General features: G+C 37.4%; 1 protein-coding gene across 18 annotated transcripts in view; it reads right to left on the reverse strand.

Moving 5' to 3' along the window:
- Nucleotides 1–12039, reverse strand: part of TRIP12 (thyroid hormone receptor interactor 12) — a 140117-nt gene that overhangs the window by 123878 nt on the left and 4200 nt on the right. Inside the window, exon 1 of one of the 18 annotated variants that reach the window (XM_011285634.4) lies at nt 10833–10960. The exons of the other annotated variants lie outside the window; for them this stretch is intronic. The gene's annotated coding sequence lies outside the window, so the exon portion shown is untranslated. Of the gene's footprint in view, nt 1–10832; nt 10961–12039 lie in introns of those variants that run through there. 18 annotated transcript variants of the gene reach the window in all.

Genomic DNA, 12039 nt, shown 5'->3' on the forward strand with positions numbered 1-12039 from the left:
ATCATTTACACTCATCACTACTCTGAACAGCTGCTAGATCATGTTATTGAAAGTGAAAATAAAGAAACATATTACTGCATTACAACATACTAGTTAAGCAGTTTAAGAGATAGATTCAACATTCTGATATACTGGAGTTTTTGTCTTATGCAATTATTTCAGGATTTAAAAATACTTATTTGAGGGGTGTACTGCTTAAGACTGCTACAGGGGTCCACACCACAAAAAAAGGTTAAGAATTCTCAGACTTAAAAGATCATAATCAGAGGTTTTAAATGAAATAGAAAATAGAAAATAGCGTGCCTAATGCTTAAGTACTGTTTTGAAATTTCAGTTGCATACACATATCTACACATACACTGGAAATGCAAAGTAGGGCATTTCTTATCATGGATTGCAGATCCAAAGAATTCAAAAATCAGTGGTTTAAACCTATCTTCATACAACAATACCATTACTCATATTTGTTTTTGACAGAGGTATACCCTAGCTCTTCCCCAATAAGAGGTATGGTAACATATGCTGGGCTTCCTCTAGGAATACTTTTGCTTTCTGGATTTTAAATAAAAGGCCCCAGGAGGTAGCCAGCTGGATCACAGAACATGCAGCTCTTCATCTTGGGGTTATGAGTTCAAGTCCCACACTGGGCATCGAGCTTATTTAAAAAAAAAAAAAAAAAAGGGGGGGGCACCTGGGTGGCTCAGTCAGTTGAGTGTCTGACTTTGGCTCAGGTCATGATCTCGCAGTCCGTGAGTTCAAGCCCCGCGTCGGGCTCTGTGCTGACAGCTCAGAGCCTGGAGCTTGCTTCAGATTCTGTGTCTCCCTCTCTCTCTGACCCTCCCCCATTCATGCTCTGTCTCTCCCTGTCTCAAAAATAAACATTAAAAAATAAATAAATAAATAAATAGGCCCACATCTCCTTCCTGCCTCAAATGTGATGAACATAATGACTTCAAGCCATGACGCAGCTATGCAGTGTCCAGGAGAACCACTTGTTAACAGTGGCAGAGCAGAAACAGAGTTTGATCCTTGCTGGAACCACTGCATACCTGAACCACGTCATAGGAGGAAAAATAAACCTCGAACTGTTTAAGGTCCAGTCAAGTTTTCTATTACCTGCAGGTGAAACTTCCTATCAAAGGGATTATTATGTATCATGGATAGGGTGGCCAAGTAAGGCCTCTTCGAGAGGTAACTTCTGAGCCAAGACCTCAGACATGAGGAGACAGATGCAGAAGATCTAGAAGAGCATTCCAGGCAGCACAAAGGGCCACTAAAAGGTGAAAGAAGAGCTACGGTCAGAGAGGTTGGCGAGAGGCAGAACAGAAAGGAGTCCTATGGAGCATTCTAACTCTCCCACCAAATGCTACCACGTGCACATCTCTCTCTCTCTCTCTCTCTCTCTCTCTCTCTCTCTCTCTCTCTCTCTCTCTCACACACACACACACACACACACACACACACACACACCTGTCTCATACACATGCACACCTCTCACACACAAGAATGTTTTCCAAGTTAATACAAATGGATAAATAGCCCTCATTCTAAAACTTAGTACAAAGCGGTTCCTTAAAGTATTAACAACAGTTTTTTAAAAATCTGCCAAAACAATTAGACAAGTAAATATAAAGTAAACAATAAAGAATAACAAAACAGAGAAATGTTCATCATATAACAGCATGGAGAAAAACATAACATGGACCCCTTTTTATTAAAACAAAAGCTAGAAAAAAAACACAAAAATGTTTACACTGGTGTGTCAGGTAGAAACATTATGGACGGGTTCTTAATTTTCTCTTTATATTTTTCTTTATTCAAATTTATTGACTGTACTTTATTATCAGAAATAAATGCCTCACAAAATCTATCCAGGATCCTGGAACAGAAAGACACTAGATAAAAACTAAGGAAATCCAAATAAAGTGTGGGTAGTAATAATCTACCAATACTGGTTCATTAATTGAGTCAAAAATACACTCATACTAAGATCTTAAGAAAAGGGAAACAGGGTGAGGAGTATAAGGTAACTATCTCTCCAACTTTTTTATAAATCTAAGACTACTCTTTAAAAAGAGGTGTTTTGGGGGTGCCTGGGCGGCTCAGTGGGTTAAGTGTCCAACTTCAGCTCAAGTCACGATCTCAGGGTTGGTGGGTTCAAGCCCCACGTCGGGCTCTGTGCCGACAGCTCAGAGCTTGGAGCCTGCTTCAAATTCTGTGTCTCCCTCTCTCTCTGCCCCTCCCCTGCCCGTGCTCTGTCTCTCTCAAAAATAAAATAAACATTAAAAAAAATGTTTTAATAAATCCAAGAAGAGGTGTTTTGTGGTTTTTTGGGTTTTTTAATGTTTAAGTCCTCTCACCTAAGACTCTTCAAGCACGCAGGCACAGACAGAAGGAATCATTAATAAGGAATAGCAGGCAAAAGCAGAGAAGGCATTTAGGAAAAAAAAAAAAAGATTATATATTGAAAGTTAAGAGCAAAAGATTTTGTACAATAGGTCTTCAGGGCACACAATAGGCCCTTACTTGTTGCAGAATAAGGCTCTCACTTATCGTACCCTTTTCAGAAACCAGTTTAAAGTATCTTTTTTAAAAGGTCTTATTGATCCCCTCCACTAAAAAGTGCTGAGAATACATCTTTAAAATGAGCTACCAGAATTATCACCTTCTTAAAGCCACACAACGCAAGCCTTCACTCAGAACGTACTTGCTTAATGCACAATTCTAGGAAGTGATTTTGCAACTCAACACATATTAAAAGCCAGGGGAAGTAGGGGGAACACACAGAGTACCGCAACATATACAAGACCACCAGCCAGCAAGGGAGGGGCAAGGCGCACTCACTGTACGAAGCAAGTAATTCCTTAAAAAGCAGGCTATTTAGGAGGGTCCGACTGCCAATAGTAATGTTCAGTAATGACAGCCTAGAGTCAGGAACAAAACCCATTCGCAACATTCTGAAAAGTCAACAAGTGTATTAATGACTGGTAAAGAGCCACATGAAAAAAAAAAGTGTTCACTGCACTGACCTTTTTTCCGATTTTACATGTATTTCCTTAAAAAAAAAAAAAGGCTTTTTATTGATTAAAAAACTTTTAAAAGAGAAAACAGACTTATCTTCTAACGATATAAAAATTTGACCTTGGAACTGGATAAAGGGAATATGGGATATTCTTTACACTACTTTTACAACATTTTTAGGAGTCTGAAGTTATATCAAAAAGCCATCAAAACAAAAAGCCTTAAGCCATATCACACATCTAACACTGACCTTACTGAAACTATTAGTAGTCAAAGAGACTATAATTAGCAACGATAAAATCTTTGAACCTGGATCAGATGTACATACGGTCCCCAAAAAACTTTTCCAAACACTTCATGTTAGTCCAGGTCAGGATACTTTTCCTTTCAATCTTTAAAGTGTCATTTTAATTGTCCATTAAATTTACTAACACCTAAATTATAACATCTGAAAAACAATAAATTCACACCCTGTTGACTGTAATTTTAGACATTTACAGCAACTGTGACAATAAGCCATCATTTAAAAGAACTATTATATGGTTCTGTTATATAGAATAAAAGCTACTATTAAACTCCTTCTAGGAGCCAATACCTAATCAAAAAAAATTGTAATCATAGCAACTACCATCTGATCACTTCACTGTGAACAAGGTACTGTGCTAAGCACTTCACTCTCTCGTCACAAACTCAAAAGAATCCTGTAAAGTAAGATTTTTCTATCATTTGCACCTTAATAACTTGTCCGATTTGAGTTCAAACAACCGGGAAACCGGGACCAAATTCATCTTGCTGTTGAGTCCACCGAACCTATCAAATTATCTCCTTCAACCTTAAGACTCTACCACTTTCGTAATTCCAAGATGATGTCAGAGAAACCCATCTTCTCAAACCTCTTTTTAGACAATCAACAAAGGAAAACAGAAATGCTTCCTCTCAAAAAGAATGATTATTAACAAATAAGAACACATCGAGCACTTATCCTACAGTAGCCACTATTTTACAGTTTACACATTAACTAATTTAATCCTCACAACAAGCCTACGATAGGTATTACTATTATTCCCATTTTCCAAATGGAAAAACTAAAGCCGAAATAAAGTGACTGACCCAAGGTCACAAAGTTAATGGTATCAGAGCCAGGGTTTAAATAAAATCCCAGTCTTTGTCCTTAGCCATTTACACCAAATTCCTTCATCGCTTAGACATTATCACACGATCTTTAGAACGCATAGATGCCATTTCAAATTCGTGTGAACAAAGTAAAGGTAGCAAGTAATACCGTGGAATGGGGGCTGGCAAACTGGCACACAGGCCAAATCAGGACCGCTGCTTCACCCTGTAGATCACTTTCATTAAAACAAAGTTAGTGGCTGCTTCTGCCCCACAACAGCAGGGTAACTGCAACAGAGACTACATGACCCACACAGCCCAAGATATTTGCTGTCCCGCACCTCGTAAAAAAAGTTTACTGACCCTGGTTCTGGAAGACAGGGTATAAGCTTCCTCTAAACTATCCAAATTAATATACATTTTTTTCTTCATCAATGTAACAGCAGCAGCAGCTATACCATTTATCAAGTATATACTACCTATGCAAGATTCTAATACCAACCCATTTTATTCAAAAGAAAGCGAAGTCTCAGAGGGTTTAAATGACTTATCCAAGATCACATAGCTAGAACAGGGAGGATCTTAAATACAGAGTTTCTGGCTTCAAGGCCCATATTTTCTATATGGCACCGCCTTCAAAATATGTAAATGTGTATAGCCATAAAAAAGCAAAATTGTCCGAGGAAACTGACTGAAGTTTCATGATAAAAATGCCAACTTTAAAAAGAGAAATGTTCATGTAAATGTATGCACTGATTAATTGACTCATACTTCCATCTCATTTTCCATTATACTATATTTATATAATCCCTGTTATCCCAGTTGGGGTTATGAATAACTCAAAGCATAGGGATACTCAAAGCAAAGGATACTCAAAGCATAGGAAGAATATGGTACATTCTGCCTATGTAATGTCATGGGGCAAAAAAACTACTAAAACAAACACAGAATCTAGAATGTATTTACTCAGTACAACGAACTCTCCTTGGCCACCAAAAATGACATCCTCTTCTGACACAGACACTCACCCACCTTCATTACACTTCTGGTCTAGAATGTCCAACTCTCTTCTATTTACCCACTTACCTATCCATCCCCACCCCACCCACCTCTTCATTTCCCATCCCAGTCCCCTGGATACTGACCTACACACCACTGAGCTAAGGGAAGAATGCAACAGAGGTTGGTTGCTATGATTCATAAAGCCTTTTTCTTTATTTTTATCCCATTAATCTCCCACACCATGACTGCTAAGGCTATATTATGCATATCTACAGTGAAAGCCACATCAGAAATACAACATGGAATTGATTTTAGAGTTAAATGTGGTCATCTTACATATCTTCAGAATCCCAAATCTTGATCTAGGACTTTAAGTCAGTAGTATTCAAAAATATTTATTAATACATACCCTTTGATTATTTATACACATTAATTCTATGCCCACTGCTAACTTCAGACTACCTTAACTGAGAGCAAAGATGTCCTTACATGAGTATTTTTCTAGGTGTGAGTACAGCAGCTGCTGAAACCAACATAATTTTTTTCTACTGGACCAGGATTCTAATACTGGACCACAAAACAGACATAATTGCAGAATTTTTTTTTAGAACTATTGTTTTGCTAAGTCTCTATGTGTTCCTTAAAAGAACTACAGATTAGGACGTTCCTAACTATAAAACTCTTAATATGGAAACTTCCCAAATCCTTTACTCTCACATCAAAAATTTAAATCAACTCAGAAGGCATCCTGAAAAAAGTTCTAAGTATCTCTAAATATAGTAAACTCTGAAAAGTTAATTGTGCATTATGAATCATCTTATTTTTCTTTTTCAGTCACACAAAAAAACTAACATACGCTGAATAGAAGTAAATGCAGAAGTAGGAGGCCCATCCACCAGAAAAGAAATGCTGCTATTCCAGCCAACATTAAATTGACCAATTCCTTAACTGATTCAAGAAGCATAAATTGGGTATCATTTAAAACTAGTGCCACCACAAAGATCCCAAATGATAGTGTCTTATCTCTCCCGAAATTCCTTTCAGAAAACTTAGTGTGTGTAATGAGAAGATACCTGGAGAAAACATGGCCTGACCTAATATACAGGCAGCTGAAAAGTAATACTAGATGGTTCAAAGAGGCAGAAGCAGATTATCTTACACGGCCACACCAAAGGCTGAAATTCCCCAAGTCTTACCTCATAGCAGCAACTGGAAGGGCAAACTTAAAGACAGGGTGAAGAGTAAAGCAGAAAAAAGAATGAACTCTGCAACTGACAGTTTAGTTTTCTGAGAAAAGTATGCTGACGTCAAAATATGTAAATCAACACTAAAGTTCCTAAAGACACTTGAGAAATAATTAGGAACAAGTCTGATCACAAAGGTAAGAACTACTGACTCTTCTCAAAAATCAGCCTAATTGTTGCCATCTACTGGGAGGAAGGCAGAAATGCTTGCGGGTCAGGGACGGAGGGGGAGATGTCAAGTCCCTAACTCCCTTTTGAGACGAGGCTGCTTTCCCCAAGTGGGTAGAAGAAATGGAAATATAGGTTTACTAAAAGAAAAATTAGACAGCTGCATGAATACCTTACATTAAAAAACACCCATGTCTCTTGTAGCGGTAAAATACACAGCCTTCACCAATGTCTCTATTCTACAGTCCACAAAATCCCACAAATTTTGCACTCTATAACTTGAACAGGTATTTAATTCATGAATTTGCACTAACTGCTAGCATCTCTGCTATTTCCCCGTAAAAATAAAATGAATGCAAACTGCAGTCAGCAAAGTCTACGAGAATAATCTAGAAAGAAAAGCTGCTGGAAGAAAGCTAAATGTTACTGCTACCAGACCCCTGAATGAAAGTATTATTCTCTGCATCTTCAGTTTCCCTCCAGTCACCATCTAACTTCATTTCCCAATTTTGAAATCCTATCTTGCCTACTCTTGAAAAAGGTATAACAGTCTACTAATACATCAAACTGGAGTGCTATGCAAATATTTTACCAAGATATTTAGCTTGATGAAACAGGGAATATTAATTTGCACTTTTTAAAAGTATGTAAATACTTAAGCCACAACGTGCTTTTTTAAAAACATCATTTTTTCTTTTACTGCATTAGATGTTTAGCAGAAGTTTCTTTTACACCTGACATTACTGAGTAACTCACAAAAAGTCATGTTATTAATTCTGGACCAGTACTCTGATTTTAAAAAGAAAAAATCTCTGAATAAACAATAGACGAATGTGTTAAGACAAAATGATTGCCAGCTTCCACTAAAGATTCCATGACTGGACAGAAGCAACAGGAGTCCTTTAGACATCGCCTGCTTATTTACTGGAAGTATCCTAACTACTAAGTAGGGACACTAAACAACAAGTTTTACCTCCACGGCTTCTATCACCCCAAAACTTACCACAAACACACCTATAACATACAGTCCTAGAAAAGGAAGCAATTTCATTGAAAGACAAATAAAATGTAAAAGCACTTTTTCTTTGCAGTTCACCTACAAAGTAAATATGCCCGTACACTTTTTTCATGTTGTCACAGCCTATTCAGGGATTAACAATAAAGTCAACATGTCTATTTGTTAAAGCTAATTTCTTGATCTCCCATTTAAGAACCTCAATCAACACAGCCTGAATCTTCTGTTAGTTCATAAATATGGATCCTCTACTGCAAAGGGCTAGTTTAGCTTCCCATCAGCCCCTCGCCTCAATTACACCTTTGCAAGTTACCCATTCTTCTCTACCTACCCAAACGATCAAGGCCAGTTCAAGTAGCAAGTCTTCCTCAGTAACTGCAACCTAGGACTGAATCTCTCTCTAAACCTCCGAGGGCCCACTGTATAAAAAACTCAACTTTGTACTTAGTAACAAATATGCACAATGTTAAATGTTGTGTTCTACTATCATAGTTTGAACTCGTTTACGGTAAAGGACATTCCAACGTAAGAGATCTTTTATAAATCTCCTATTTCTCTTCCTCACTCTTCAAGAAGGCAAACCTGGTATGGAACCAGAAATGCACATGGATTAGTTGCTGAGGAAATATCTGCACAATTAAAGTACTTCCAACAATTTATTCGGTAAAGCCAAATTTTGTGCCCTAATTCTTCTGTTTCTTAATTTAGATTCGCCTATCAGGTTTCCTAAACGTAGAAAACCTGCATTTAGAGTATCTACGGGATACTTCTCGATGCTAAACGCTATACTATATATAGTTACCAAGTTTGAGAAGTGTTTTTCAACTAAATGAAACAAAAACTCAGGACAGGAACCTTCTGTATTCCTCCCAGCAGAGACCTGGCACACAGCAGCACTTGATAAATACGTATCGATAAATATGCTTTTATCTACTGGTAAACAGAATTCGCAAATGCTAAACCTAACATCACAAAGTCAGTAAAATGGTCTACTGTCTTATCAGTCCCTTAAGTGCATATTTTAATGAACCTAATTCTGAAAAATTTATATTCTAGCATCCTACACTCAGCTACCAAACCCTGAGAAACGAAAATAAGCAAGCAGACAGAAACCATGGCAAATGGTGCTAATAATACTTCATAATATAGTTTCTCAATGTGTCACCGAAACGAACTCTATCCCTGCCCATATACCATGCAGGTTAGGAGCCTTGTGCCAGCCACTGTGGGCATGGAAAAATTAAACCTTTAGCACAAGAAGCCAAAAATTTACTTAAGAAGAAGTAAGCAACTAATTATTTAAGGCAGATGGTGAAAGCAATAACTAGTAAAACGTTATGGAAGAAAGAAGTGAAGAGTAAAACTCTTACAGTAGCTACCCAAAGAAAAAGTTAAATGTGTAAATGTCACTACAAGAGATACAAGATGAGAGAAGGGTATCAGTTCAGGTGGACTCAACAGTCAAAGTCCAGGCAAGAATGCTGAGGTTCCTGGAGTGTGTTCAGAAGGAATGAACAGCTCAATCTGCCCACATCCAGCCCAGGGCGCAACACAGACAAGATTATAAAATACTGGGGCCATAGCAGAAGTTACAGCATGTTCATATATTTACTACTTACAAGGAAACTACAAACACTTGGTTTTCAGGAAGATTAACAAAAGGGGGAGGGGGAGCTCCATATGATCTCCACAAACCTGCTCTTTAAGGACACAAAACAGCTTAAATTACAACTCAACAGTGAATTTCAGAAGGGCTACCTGAAAAAATTCATTTTGGGTTTTCCAGGGCATCACATATGTTTACCAGGATAAGGACTTCAAATTTAGTTAATTTGACCTTAAGAAGTTATAGCACAAGGTACATCTATTTATTCAGAATGCTGCCCACGGGTGGAATGAGTAGGAGTTTTGAAGTCAGGGTAGAACTCATTGGTTACCACAGCCAACAAGTTGATTAAAATACACATTGAAATGCTTTAACTTCAAGTCTTGAAGGCTTGCTGATAGACACTTCAGCTTATAAATAGCCTTCAAAGTATATATTGGGTAGTAACCCAAATTTATAGAAGTACATACTTTCTAAAAACAAAACAAAAATAAACTCAAATGAGGTATAAAACTCAGCTTTGTACTTAATACACACATTATGTCAAAATCTATTTAGGGCCTCAATCTAGCATTTAAATGATCAACTATTATATGTAAACAAGGGCCAATCACAGAATACAAATGGCTTGTCCTAATTTTTTTCGTATGTGATTTAAAATAACTTGCAGTCTCTAAAATACATATCAACAGATTAAAAAGAAAACTTCTATAATCATTTTTAGGATTAACTATGATTCAAAATGTCTGTCAAAACAAGACAGACATTAAGCCCTTACAAAGTATTTTCACTTACAGTAATATTTTATTCTCACAAGACTAACTCCTCCAAGAAGCATTCAAAGATTCCTTATTATAGGCCAGACACTGTGCTAGATACTAGGGATTAAAAAGGGGGAAGACTGGCTTTAAGGAATTCATAATCGACTAAGGAATATGATATACTCAAAGACTTTCAAGTCTACATATGTAACAGAAGTATGCTCTAGGTAGAAGGGTGTTAACAAATGAGGCAATGGTCAGTGCTGCAATGAACCAGTGGAGGAAGAGCCCTGTGTTCCAATCTAGCTTTGGAGCCTAATCTCCTAAGTAGTGTCTAGCATACAAATGACAATTAAATCTAGGTGGCAATTAGCCACGCTCAGATTAGGTACTTGAAACTCACAAAGGCTAAATTATTTGTCCAAGGTCACAAAGACCCAGGAAAAGGCAGTCAAGATTGCAGCCCAAGTCTACACTCAAATCAGATGTTCACTTGAATAGTGCTGTTCACTAATGAGAGGACAGGGTAGCAGGCAGTTTTTTTCACTCTAGTCCACTAACATGATGTTTGAATTCAAACAGAGCTGCAGAACTATTTACCAATAGCTTCTGCACACTCAGACAAAATAGGTAGGTCTGAATAATGGACAAGTTCCTTTCTCTTCTGGCCAATCCAGTTTAATGAAACTGTAAGAATCCCAACCCAAAGCTGAAAGGCCTCAGAGAAGAACTACAAAGCAGACTTATTTCAGCCTAGGAAACAACTTCTTTTGCCAATAACCTAAAATCAAGTTAGGATATTGGGTTTAATTAAAGAACTGCATTTTTGAAAATCCAGGACACTGGCCAAGTTAAATTTTACTTAAAAAATCAAGAGACTGGTTCAGCAGAAGTATACTTACCTATTTACTGTTAAGTAGCAGCAAGCACCCACTATGTGTCAGAGTAACCCAGCAAACCAGGCAGAGATTATAAAGAACAATTGCTAGGAGTTTGTGCCTTCAAGAAATCTGTGACACAGCTGTTTGAACTATACAGAGGCAACGAAAGAAAATACACAAATGTAAAGCTCATGTCAAATGTTACGAACTACAAGCATCAAGATTACATTACAATTGACAGATTATACTTATTGTATAATATCCATCAGATTCTTTCTTACTGTTAAGCCCTTTCCAGCAGTCAGGAAGATAGGAAGAGGCTGGGATCACCAAAGCAAATAGCATCCTGAGGAATCTGTTGAGACCAAGAAACTTTCCAAGCAGGAAGATTGGTTGCACAGTCAGCAAGACTAGGTTAACATTATTGGTTTGGAGTGGGAAGGAAAATGGGTGTTATTTTCAATGAGGCTTATGAGTGCACCTTCATGCAAAACACAGTTGATACAAGATAATCCTGGACTTGGGGAAACCTATAATCCAGTCAGGAAACAAACGCAACACATGTCAACAAATCTAACACTATAATCCCAAAATGGAGCCTATTTAGATAACCAAGAAATAAATGGGAAAGATCCTGGGATAGAAGGGTTTGAGGAAGTGCTAGAAAGGGGTGAGCTGAAGCGAACCTAAAATGGTTTCAATAAAGGAAAAGTGCAGGTCAGTCTGGCAGTAACAGGAACCTGAGAGAAGATGAAAAGCAACAAACAGGTTGCTTTTTTCAACCTGAGTCCATCAAATTTCCTCAGCAAATGGAAAAATAAAAGGGCAACTGGTATTCTATTGGCTCGAAAAGATCATCATCCACCTAAAAGAAAAAAACAAAACACCTCCTCCCCAAATTCTGTAAAAAAAAAAAAAAAAAAATAGATTTGGCAAGGTTTTCCCTTCATTGTAGACTCTGACATTATAAAGTCAATTCCGTAAGAGCCACGATCCGAAACAGGTACATGTGTTATCAATAATGAAAATGTAAAGAAATTTCTCTAAATATGATTAACAAATTTATTCAGGAGAAAGTATGGTAGAAATCTAGCATGCTGATGCAAAAAAACGAAAACCAAAACCAAAACCAACCAATCAACCCAAGAGTAACTTAACAGAAATTGGGCCCAAGTTCCACTACCAATTTAACAGCAGTTTCAAAAAAATAAGTTGCTGTAACTTATCT

The sequence above is a fragment of the Felis catus genome, chromosome C1 (assembly GCF_018350175.1).
Source record: "Felis catus isolate Fca126 chromosome C1, F.catus_Fca126_mat1.0, whole genome shotgun sequence".
NCBI classification, from domain to species: domain Eukaryota; kingdom Metazoa; phylum Chordata; class Mammalia; order Carnivora; family Felidae; genus Felis; species Felis catus.